Raw genomic sequence first — 13,154 nt, 5'->3', positions numbered from 1 at the left:
ACAGTGGCTCACGCCTGTAATCCCAGCATTTTGGGAGGTAGAGGCGGATGGATCACAAGGTCAGGAGATCAAGACCATCCTGGCTAACACGATGAAACCCCGTCTCTACTAAAAACACAAAAAATTAGCCAGGCTTGGTTGCGGGCGCCTGTAGTCCCAGCTACTTGGGAGGCTGAGGCAGGAGAATGGCGTGAACCCGGGAGGCGGAGCTTGCAGTGAGCAGAGATCCTGTCACTGCACTCCAGCCTGGGCCACAGAGCATGACTCCGTCAAAAAAAAAAGAAAGAAAAGAAAAGAAAAAAAAAAAATAGCTAGTCGTGGTGGTGCGTGCCTGTAGTCTCAGCTGCTTGGGAGGCTGAGGCAGGAGAATCACTTGAACCCAGGAGGCAGAGGTTGCAGTGAGCCCAGATGGCACCACTGCACTCCCGCCTGGACAACAGAGCAAGACTCTGTCTCAAAATAATTTAAAATAAACAAATAAATAAAAATAGAATATTTTGGTTGAGTAGACATGGGTGAACTGCTTTATTTTATATATGTAGGATTTCTAAAATAATTGTGCTTTTACCAGTCTAGCTTCTATAATTTATAAATATGTAATAAATAGTAGATAATATTAATGAATGTGTTGTTTGGCATTTTGTTAGTTGGCTTAAAAATGAGAATGATAAAAAAGGCATGGTATCAAAGGCATTTTAAAATTATGAGCCATGGGGGTAAAAAAAAAAAAAAAAAAAAAAAAGGAAACCGAGACAAGTTGCCAGCATGGCTACACAGAGAAATTCCAGTTTCCCCAAAAGTGGAAAATAATAGCATTTTACATGAGGACAGTGCTTAACATATAACAAAGATACCTGCTATGCTATATATTAGAAATTATGTTTGTTATTCTTTAAGCAATTATTTTTAATCTTGATAGTTTATTCTGATTAGAGATATAACAAGAATATAACTCTAGTCTCTTCTTGCAAAAAAAAAAAAAATTCCAATGAGCAAGATGATTAATCCAGTAAAGAAACATGTCCAGCCTGGGGACAAAAAAAAGTAGATCAAATTTTGGTTAGGAAGATTAACCAAGTAAAAATCCAGTAGCTGGAACTTATTGTAAGAGCCAATAAGAAATCATCCAAGAAATAAAAAAAACTAAAAATAGCCCTCAATATGGAATAAAAAAAGACATAGAGTGATTCTCTTTGCATTCAATAGACACTGAGAAAACACAACTGTCAGAAGATTAAATATTGCTTCGGAATGTTTAGAAATATGATGAAAGTAAATTAAACAATTACAAGAAAAATATCCTTCAGTTGGTTCCCCACACATCACAAAATTCAGCTTGATACCATTTTCTTTTTCTTGACAAATTTAGGGCTTTTATTAGTGCTATGACAGAAAGAAGGAATGCTACCAAAAAGACCATTTGAATCTACTTTAATTATTTCAGAGTAGGGAAACCATAATTGGAAAGTAGTTTATAACCTTGAGTTTGTAAAATCTGTAGACTCTCACAATGATGTGAAGGCAGAGAAAGTATCAAACTTGGTCCCTTATAATAAGCTCATTACTTCATAAAATATATATCCCCTTCATCTATGTGTCAGAAATGTTTAAAATTTTCACCACTGGTACATTATTTTTGGGCCTTACATTTTTGTGGATTTGGTGAATACTTGAAATACATAAAATAGGACTGGATAATGTGAATTTCTTTTACACTCATTGTCATTATTAGAAAATAAGGCCCCAATAAAATATGACAGAGCAGAATTAGTTTTAATACAGGAAAAATTTGTAAGTTGAAGAGGAGAAAATGCGGCCAGGAACTAATGGTACACACCTAGGTGGTTAAGAAAGCGTGGATGATGATAAGAACATAAGGAAAATTCTGCCCTCCAGCTACTTTGAATTTAGTTTTGCCTAGCACAAATATTATTGAACCCTATGGTATAGTGCTTGACTATCTAATGAGATGGTAACTCTCTCCTACCTGTAGAAAATGTAGATGCCTTCCCTACTTCTGCTTATATATATGCTGAAACATACTGATGTCTGCTGTCTTCTTAATTTTACACTAATTTTTAAAGTAAGGATTGATTTGATAAAAAATATGCACTTGGAAAAATTATTCTGCTTTTCCCACATTTCATGTTCATGTCTATTTACAGCTAACAAGACTAGCACGCAAATAGATATATGCTCCAAGATCTCGCTTCTTTTCATGTCTGGCTTCTCCCTGTTTACCCGCAATTATTTTCATAATATTTTATTGTGATTCCACAAACCAGGGACAAATCTCTGAAGGGAATAGCGTTCCAAGGCATGGCCATCATTAGAAGACAATAAGCTTGTTTTCATTCCAACATCCTTAGCTTTGTTGAAGGCTAAGTGGAAGAAATTAACATACTGCATGCCTTTCAATGAAAATTGTTTCTAATTATTTTGCTTCTCAAATTATTCCACCAGGCATTGATTAGACTTTTAAAATTTATTTCATATGTGTCACTCTCAGCTAACATTTGTAATTTTTGTATTGTTGTTAAAGAGAATCTATTAATCGAAATACAATTATCTTCTTTAATAAAAGTAAATAAAAATACTTGGGTAGCCAACATATTCAAGCAATCATCAATCTTGGTCAGAAATTAAAAGTAAGATGAGCATCTAAACTTGGCACTCAAAGACTGACCATCTGCACCTTTGAGGCAAAATAAAATTCAGTTTAGGAAAACCTTATGAAAATCAATGTTTTAATTATGCTATCAAGGGCTGTGGTAGGCAGAAACTTCTTTGCTCCACCCTCGCAAAGATGTCCAGTTCTTCATCCTGAAAACCTGTGGAGTCTTGTGTAACAAAGGGACTTCATAAGATTTGATTAATGTTAAGGACCTGGAGGTGGAGAGTGACCTCGCTTATCCTGGTGGGTCCAAGGTAATCACAGGCATCTTTATAATTAGTGAAGTTCTCCCTGCTGTGCTCAGAGAGGGGGGTGCTGGAAGAAGAGTGGTCAGAGAAGCAACATTGCTGGCTCTAAAGAGAGAGGACAGGCCACGAGCCAAGGCATGCAGGAGGCCTCCAGAAGCTGGGGCAGGCAAGAGAATGGACTCGGCCCTGGAGCCTCCAGAAGGCATGCAGCCCTGCCCGTTCCTTGCTTTTAGCCATGTAAGATGTCTGTCAGCCTGATGAGAACTATGAAATAATGAATGTGTGTGTTTTTTCACCACTAAATTTGTGCTAATTTGTTATAGCAGTGATAGAAAACTAAGACAAGGCTATATCTTGGCATGTCAGATTTTAAGTTATCTGCTATAGTTTAGAAAAGCCCAGAGAAGGAGCTGCAATTTGTCTCTTTAAAAAAAAAAAAAAAAAAAAAAAAAAAAGATCACCTTCTAGGGGATTAAACATTAACGGGCTGGGTATGGTGGCTGACACCTGTAATCCTAACACTTTGGGAGGCCGAGGCGCTACTGCACTCCAGCCTGGGCAGCATAGTGAGACCCTGTCTCCAGAAAAAAAAAAAAAAAAAGGAAAAGAATTAAACGTTAACAGATTATTAAGTGAGGAGCTGTGTGAGACCTAGCTTGGGTTTGCGCCTATAGATATTTAAAAGTTGATCCAGGTTTTCACTTGAAAGCAAAACTACTGCCTTAAATTCCCACTTTACAAAAATAAATCATGGATTGAGGGAAATAATTTACTTGTTTGCTTTATAAAAAGAGATATCTATCTCTTCATAAGTTATATATGTTTTACAAGGTTGCATTGTTTGAACTGTAAGTGTGAATGGTTATTAACACTCCAGAAACCAAGAGGTACATTTTAACTGGAAAAAATTTATTCCTATATCTTACAAATTAATTGAAGTTTGTCTACTCTTGAAAATATGTCAAAAGTATTATGTAGCTTTACCACAGTTTTATCTAACTTCTAGAACAATTTAAATTCATATAAAGAGTAACATACCAATGGAGTTTAGAGAGTTTTCAGATTTGCTCAGAAGAATGTTCCTTTGAAAACCTATGAAGTAGATTTTACCCAATATATATCTGGATCTAAAAATTAAAGAAAATATCAGTCGCGTTCAGATTCCTTTATACCCTGCAGAAGGGAGAAAGAATAAGCAACATCAATGGAGCATATAACATGTATCGTTTAGCACTTTCATATTTTTAATCTTAACTATTCAGCCAAATACGTCTTAATTTTTTTTTTATGTTTATAGATGAGGATATTGAGGTTTGCATTTTTTTTATAAATTGCTCAGTCATTCAGTTGGTAAATAGCTGACAGGAGAGTTCACTCCAGGTCTTACTGGCTCTCAAACCTTTGCTTTTTAAACATTTCCAACCTAGCGCCTCTCCCTTTTAACTGCAAAACAAGCACAAAGTTATCCCAATTCTACACAGTGCTAAACAAATTCCTGTGAGCAAACAATTAGCACAGGCAGATGGAGTGAGGGGGAGGTGGTTTATAACAATGGAAAGCTGTCTGCCTGCTGTGGATTAAAGATTCAAACTCTTTGATCCTCCTCCCAGGGAGAGGTGAGGGCCTATGTCTCCTCCTCATTAACATCAGTGATTCTTGGCTAGGTTCTCCTTTGACTGACAGAATATGGCAGAAGTAAAGCTGAACCATATACTAGGCTCGGGCTTCCAACTCTGACACGTTCCACTTCCTGTCTCTAGGAACATTCACTCTGGGAGCTCTGTGCTGCCATGCAAATGTCAGATTGCACTGAGGCCACCATGCTGTAAGAAACCTCAAGCTACCAACCTGAAAAGCTGGAGAGAATCAGCACCCATCAGCTTTTCCAGCCTTTTGGGTCCTCCCAGCTAAATCATAGGCATTGTGAAGCAGAGATGAGACCTCCTGCCATGCCCTTTCAAAATCCTGGACCAACAGAATCATCATATACAATAGGAAGCTTTTACTTTAAGCCACTAATTTGGGGTGTAGTTCTTATGCAGCAAAAGATAATCAGAACACTGCCATGCAGGAGCTGATAAACTTGCTTACTATTATGTGTATATCCAATGACTACTCACACACACATTTCTTGCTTCACTCTACTTTCTGGCTTTCCATTCAGCAAATTTTAAGAAATGAAAATGTTATTCATGGGAAATTAACTCAAGATGTATATTGTTGTAGTTAAACTCTTTGTAAATGGTAAAATATTAAATTATTGCTAATCATCTTTATTTAAAGAAGTTTGGTTCTTTAAATGAAAGAAGTTTGGGTCTTTTGTGGATACTCTGCATATAGACATTCTAGACATGAAAGAATGTTGAAGACAAAGAATGTGGAAGGCATATAGACATGAAAGAATGTTGAAGTTTGGTTCTTTTGTGGATACTCTGCATATAGACATTCTAGACTGGAGTGATATATCTTGTTCAGGTTTCTATGTTTTTAAAATGATAACTTGACACACCTACCAATGCAAATTTTTAGGATATATATCTGTGTGAACTAAGGAAAATTCAGGAATGATTAAACCTACATATTTTCTCAGGAGAGACTGGATAATGTAAGTCTTTGTATTTTTCATAACTTCAAGTTTATAGCATCCAAATGAGCAATTGCAGACATACCTAGGGGATTTCTCCACAGGTTCAAGTCTGATCTGGCCTGAGGGCAACACTCTTACTAAGTGTGTTCCTAGGCATTCCTTGGCAGTTAGCTCCAGGCCACAATAAAGAGCCCTGATGATTCTCTGAGCAGGCCCAGCTTCCATTCACATTCATGGGGACATGAGGATGACTTGAGACCTTCAGGACTAAGATAGACTCTTTCAGTTGGTGTGGGGTAAGCTCAGTTCATCTCTAGAGACTTCCCACAGTGGAGCTCATGCATGATTCTGCGCAGATGGCACAGGGCAGCCAGAGACAGACACCTAAGGAGCGCACTGTCAGCAGGTGGACTCTCCACTGAGGGAGGTAGACAAGGGAGAAAGCCAGGTATCCACATGGAGCGGGCCTTACTCAGGGAGACTGAGATTTTGCTCTACACGTCACAAAACGTGGAGATCATTAATGGAGTTTTTCACAGGACATGACTGCCATAGCCATGACAGGTCCCTGGCTAATCTTTCAGTTATGATAGCATCACAAGATAATTTTGAATATGAGGAGAGAAGAATAATTCTAGAACTGCACTGTCCAATATGGTAACCCCTAGCAACCTAAGGCTATTTAAATTAATTAAAATTAAAACTTTAGTTCCTCAGTGCCACTAGCCATATTTCAAGTACTCAATAACCACACACACTTGGCTACCATGTTGGACTCAACAGACATAGACCATTTCCATTACTGCAGAAAGTCCTCCTATTTGACAGTCCATCTCTGGAACCAATCTGGGGTCTTTAGGGACCTAAAAGACTGAGGTGCTAAATCTCAGAGCACTACTCTGCCCAATGCTTAGTTACAAGACTTGCTAATCTGTGTGGTTGATCTAGATAACATTAAACGCAGCTAGTTCATAGAAACTATGTTGCTGGACCTTGAAACTGTATGTCAGGAACTTAGTGTTCTAGTGGTGACTTCTCCTTTATCTACCACGTTCACACTTTTCCTAGCACTCATTTATCCATTCAGAAAGTATTTCAGAAGACTCTATGATTTACCAGGTGCTATTGCAGGCACTGAGACACTGTGGTGAACAAAATAAACAAAGTCTCCACTCTCAGGGATCTCACATTCCATGTAGTGATGCAGACAGTAAAAATCCACACACACAAGATACTTTCACACAGTAGGAAGTTTTATGAAAATATTTCAAAAAGGGTGTGGAGTGGGAGAGGTTGATGTTCAGGTGTTTGCTTAAGAACGAGCTATTCGTACAAAGAATCAATAATTCATTTGTTCCACAAATATTTATTGAGTACCTGTTATTAGAAGGCTACTTTATTAGGTTGCCAGTGCAGCGTTTTATTAGCACAATTAAAACACAATAACATTTGTCAGAAATTCAAAGACCCATGTCCACCCTTGCATAATGAATCAGAGTCTCGAGGTTATGGTCCAGAGACTGGTGTATTTAAAAGTCACTGAAGTAATTTTAAGGTATAGCCAGAACAGAGAGGACCCTGGCATTCTTCCTGAAACTCAACACACTAGACAATGAGAAATCATTAAAATGAAGTAAATATTTTGATTGAGATTGTTTTGGCTTCAAAATTAATGACAGCTTGGAGAGGAAAGAAAGTAAATTATAAAAGACAATTAGGAATCTCTTAAATGTATTTAGATAATAGTTACAGAGGGACAAAAATGAGTAGGGTCTGTGATAGCAGAAATAATAAAAATAAACAAAAGGACTTAAAAAAGTAAGAGGAAGAAAGAAGTCAGCAGTAACCCAGAAATTTTCAACCTCATGTCTAAGAGAATGATGATGCTATTTAGCAATATATCCAAACCAAAAATATTACAAGAAGTAGGTTGGGTTCACTTGTGACGTTGTAAATTTATAATTACTTTTTCTTCAATTTTGGATGCATGCTTTTCCTTTTTCTGAAGTTCTGAGACATACAAAAACAATAAAGAAAAACATGACTTTATGCCAGAAAATAAGATAGAAACAATTCCTCATGCTCAATATAATTTTAGCCTCCCACATAATCCAAAATATATGTGCTGCAAATCGTGGGAGTTTCGAAATTAGATTCAACTTCTTATTACAGTTAAAGATAAAAAGAAAACAAGGCTTTGTCTTTTTTAGGATCTTTTTTGGAACTTGCAATATAAAAATACTCTTTCAAAAAATATAGCTCAACATCAAAGTCCAATAAAACAGTAAACTGGACTAAATATATTCGTATATTAGCTTGACCTAAGTCTGGGAATTGAGCCAGACTTTTCAAATTATACTATCATTATTTACAGAAAAAGGAAATGTTAACTAACATTATTAAATAAAAGCACATATACACATTCATAACAGGAAACAAAATGAATGTTAATGTTAACAAATGTTGAAGATGTGTGTGTGTGTGTGTGTGTGTGTGTGTGTATGTATATATATATACAAAACAGATAAAATATTCTCTTGAGCATGATTGGATTGGAAATAGTAGCTATGCCAGGGGGAAATTTATGCAATCCCCTTGGCTGTGGGCTACACATTTATTGTGTTACACAAATATGCAAAAAAGAGTGCCATTTCCACAGTTGCCTAAAACAAAATTGAAATTATACATTAGTGTTTAAAGTTGTTTTTTCTTTCGCCTCCTTTTCTTAATGAATGGCAGATAATGAAATTTAGGAGTTTGCAAAAACAAATGTAGTTTAAATTGTACCTTAGTTTTCTATGAAATACAAATACATTTTATATATTTATGGAAACATTTGTATGTGTTCAGAAAGTCCATATTTTGTATTCAAGATTGACCTTGTTTTAAGTCATATTTCATTTGCTACACTCAAATTGACTAAAGGCACATACCTTGGCATTCACTTTCTGATTCATTATTAAGGCATTATTTTGATTCATTCTGCTTAAGGTAGTTTTCCTGATCAGAGTAGACATTTAGGCCACCTATCTAGACAAACATCCCACTTTTCTATCTGAAATATTTGATCTCTCTTTACCCATTGTAGGGTTTTGTGCATTTCTAAGATGATCATCTTGGTGTGGGGTCCTGATCTTCCCAGTGACTTAGCAGCACAGTAATTTGGCTGAAATGTTGATGAGTTAAGACAAGAAGAAGGTGACGCTGACAAGAGAGCGTCAAGGGGAAATTCTGCCCTGAGGAAGGAATAGTTTGAGGCTGGAGAGATGTGCTACCCCCGCCACTCTTTCTCAAATGATATTTATTCTTGAAAGACAGTGTAAAGTGTCTGAAATTGCAGAAGCAAAGTGGTTGCTGTAGAAATACATACCATGACGTGCTTCAACTCGTTTCCTTAAAGGTTAAAGAAAGAAAAATGTGCATCTTGAAGAAAATTCCAAACCCTCATTGTGAGCAGTAATCCAATATTTCAATATAGAAATTCAGAGGGTTTTAAATAAGAAGCAATTATTCTAGGCAAAAAGCAAATATAAATGCCAGCAGTCAAAAAAAAGTGAAAAGATATGATTAAAACTGAGATTTAAAAAATAGATATTTATCTGAAGTTCTTGACTTTTAAAGTCCACAGTCATTTTCCCTTAAGAAAAGAATAAAAACATTAAATGTTGAAGAAAAACATAAGAAATATTATAAAAAAGATAATTATTCAGAAAATATGAGTATTTTGTTACCAACACCAAAGACAAACAGAATATTTTTCAATGACTGGAAGCCAGTTTGAGTGAGGAAAAAAAAACACATTATTATTACTGTTATTATCCATTATTTTTATTTTTACTTTTGGCAGTGTCGTTTGCCAATCAGCTAACACATGGTAGTAGACTTGATCTTTTATGTATTATGAACGTTGTATCTTCTCATTTTAAGGGAATATTTTAACTACATTGTCCAATTGTACATTATAAATGCAGCAAGACCAGGTCAAGTGAAACTTCAGTGGACGAGTCTCTTTCTTTTCTTGTGTCTAGGGCTCTCCCTCCCACCTGCTACCTTGACTTTTTAGATGCCCTGTTCCCCTGGTCTGTGCTTGTATAAGATACAAGCTGTCCTTGACATAGCACGTTCCTCTTTTTTCCTTCATTATTTTTAAATGGTTATAATATACTCTTAAAAACAAATTTGAATATTACTAATAGATTCTAATATTATCTTACTGTCTGAAATTAAGTAGTGATGTATATTGTGTTAAATGCTTGTCTATGCTGATGCAACATATGGGCAGGTCTCTCTCTGGGCCTATATGTATTTGTTTCATATCATTGTATACAGATTCATTCATTTCTTTAAATGGGTATATAATATTTCAGTGTATAAATCACTTGCAAGTGGCTAGTAATTTAATTTGTTGCTACTTCCTCCCAAGATGAGCAGTGCCTTAGTGAGCATCTAGCCATTTCTGTATCCCTCTACTTATTGATTTATGCATAGATTCACCATCTTCTTCTCCCACAAATAGACTACACATCCTCTTCATGAGAGTCTACACAAAAATGTTACAAATAACATTTTTAACGCAATAGTTCCCTTAAGCTCACACTTGTAATATTTCTGCCCAGACTTAAGCCAGCCAAGTGTGTAGAAATAAATTCCATTTGTGTATTAAATATCAAAGATAGGGAACATTCATAACAAACGTAAAGATAGCCAAGGATTCATTGAAACATTTCCACATACCATCTCTCCAAATCTGGTTTTAAAGAGATTGTAACATAATTTCAAGAATAAAGACCTTCTGGAATTGAGATTTATGGAAAAGAGATTATAGCTCCATAAGATTCTAGGAATGCAAAAGGTCTGGAGGAGCCTCTAGGCACAGGCACTTTGTTTCCATGCTGAAGATTCAATGTGGGTTCTGAAAATACTGCTTTAGCAAGCACACATTTGTTCCACTGGTGTTGGATTTTCTGTTGATTAATAGTTACCATTTTTTCTTCTCTTAGGAAAGAAAACCTGTAGGCACAGAAATCATTGCTCTGCTTACACTGAAATCTCCTGCTGACTTTGAGAGGTGAGTGTTGGATTTTGATGGAAGGGTGAAACTTAGTGAAGAAATGATTTGAACCTTTGTTGATCGAATACTTCTGTGATACAGTTATCTAAACAGAATGAGTCTAAGGTCAGTATAAAGACCTGTGTCTCTTCGTGTTTTGCTACTTATAATTGCAGAGGAACGTTTTGAGATAGAAAATTTTATCCCACTTTCAAGTGACTTTTTATAAAACATAACCTTTTAAGAGAGTTCATTCTTTTGAAAAATTGTCTGAATACAAGAAAAGTAACTGAACAGCAAGGATTGTAGCCATAATGTTCTTGACCACTTTAGATTGACAAATAGTGTCTCAAAATTGATCAGGTGCCAGAGAATCTATAGAGGTTGTATGGAGTAACCAACTGATGGAAGAGGTTGGACACATCTGAATAATTTTATGTGGTATTATGTGATGTTATTTTGGTGGGGTAGTGTCTGGAGCTGAGCATGATGGCGCCTAGATGGGGCAGCCTTCTAACGCTCCCAACATTTCCCAAATCATATGTCATCTCAAAATTGTAATGACAAAGCTCACAGCAGCTGCCTACACCAGGTTTGGTGCCAGCTCTAATTAGAGCATCGAGCATTTCTCTCCTCTTCATGAATGCTCCTGCGTGCACATTTTCATATATGAGGGCAAAGGACATTTCAAAGTTTGGTTGGAATCTTTCCTACTTAGAAGTAATAAAAACAATACTTTGAAATCTTACCAAATATTAAACAAATAGCAACAATTTTTCCATTTAAAGGTGTGTGTCTTCAGGTCTGTTGGATCTTTCAAATTTCTATTTTGGACATGGAAACCACAGATGAAATTTAACTTACACAAAGTTACACAGAACTCCTGGCTGATCTCTTTTACTTAATTGTTCTAAAACCTAAAGTAAGAATAATTTTGAAATTTTATTGGTAATGCTTAAATAACAGTTACTTTAATATATTACATGTTTGAAGGTTTTCATTTATACTTAATATCGAATTTAACTTGTGAAAATATTATTCAGTATTTTGTTTTGTTTTGTTTCTAAAATGACTTGTTCAGGGCTCCTTTTGGGATTTTAAGTGAGAAAAACTCTATTTCATAATATTGTTACCATGCTCATCCAATAACACTTCATAGATGGTTAGCCATCTCTAAAATTAAATTTTGTAGTTGAGGGCCATTGAAAATACCACCTATATTGGGATTTCTGTTTAACACTTCAAAATGTATCATTATCATAATTTAAAATTAGATTTAAATACAAACCTCTTTATAGAAAACCTGATAAATATGGCTTTATTTGTTTGCTTGTTTTTTTTGCAGGGAGGGATATTCCCTTGATACCACTCTGTCTTTATGACTCATTGGTTATTTATAAATATTATCATCACTTTTCTGATTTTTAAATAAATTTCAGAATTAATACATTTAACTGAATAAATCAACCAACAATGTCACAACTTAAAATGTGTTTGTAACAAGAGTCAGCACTTATAATGAAAAATGTAATTAATTAAGAGGTTACAAAACTTATAAGCAGAGGTTACTCTGCTTACAGAAGGGCAACCATTTGTTATTTGATACAACCTATTAAGTATTTATCCTATGCAATCACTGTCCTAGGCTTTGAGTTTACGGTGATGATCAAAACTATTTACAGGTTTCAAGAACCCTGCTCACATAGAGCTTACAATCCTATGTGGGAAAATGATAATAGTGAAATAATTACATTAATTAATATATACTTGATTCAAATGTAAATAATTATTCTGAAGGAAAGACACCTACATCAAGAGAACTGGTTTAAATTGGGAGATCAAGGAAGCCTTTCCAAATAATTGTTGATGGGGCTGAAAGACATCTTGGGATGAGATGACCACCTGGGCATATGGGGGAGATACAACCCTCAGTGGGAAAGCCCTGGAGCCGGGGGAGAAGAACTTCTTCGAGGGAGGGAAGTTCCTGAGTGAGTAGAAGGCAGGTGACAACAGTGTGAAGTGATGCTAAAGAAGCCAACCACGTGACAATGCAACCAGAAGGAATTTGTCCAAAAAGAATGGGGGAAGCATTAGAGGGATTTAGTGTGGAGAGTGGTGGTGACAAGATGAGATTTGCAACTTGCAACTCTCTCTCAGGTTGCAGCATGGGGGATGATGGGATGAGCCCAGGGTGGGGTGGGGAGGCAAGGTCCCAGGCATTTCCAGTAGTCCAGGAGAGTGGCATGTGGTATGAACTGCGTGAGGAAGGGGGAGCTGGGGGGAAGAAGTGGGATAACAAGACCCTATTTGTTGTTTCGTTTCTTACACTTCGAAAAATATTTCAAAGCAGGAATGCTATTCCAGGCATTTAACACCTGGAACAGGAATAAGTACCAACCAAATATCATGGGAGACTGACGAATCAGAACATACTCCAGCACATGTATGAGCATCAGCCCTGCATGGTAGTTTGGTTTTAAAACACTTTCATGTCTATGTAAACAAAGTGAAAATGTTAAAAGATTATTTTACGCCTTTGGTTATCAGATAGTCAGACTTTTAGTAGTTTATATTTTATTGTAGTCTGATGAGGTC

The 13,154-nt window shown here is 36.1% G+C and overlaps 1 long non-coding RNA gene across 1 annotated transcript in view; it reads left to right on the top strand.

Annotated features, from left to right (window-relative positions):
* LOC131383181 (uncharacterized) overlaps positions 1-11,447 on the top strand; it is a 49,375-nt gene extending 37,928 nt beyond the window's left edge. The window contains exons 2-3 of the long non-coding RNA XR_009212996.1: positions 10,510-10,577; positions 11,348-11,447. This is a non-coding gene — a long non-coding RNA (uncharacterized LOC131383181). The remainder of the gene's footprint in view (positions 1-10,509; positions 10,578-11,347) is intronic.
* The last annotated feature ends 1,707 nt before the right edge of the window (positions 11,448-13,154 follow it).

The sequence above is a fragment of the Hylobates moloch genome, unplaced genomic scaffold, assembly GCF_009828535.3.
Source record: "Hylobates moloch isolate HMO894 unplaced genomic scaffold, HMol_V3 SCAFFOLD_4, whole genome shotgun sequence".
NCBI classification, from domain to species: Eukaryota; Metazoa; Chordata; class Mammalia; order Primates; family Hylobatidae; genus Hylobates; species Hylobates moloch.
Note: the sequence above shows the minus strand (reverse complement) of the source record. Positions and strands in the feature narration are given on the sequence as shown.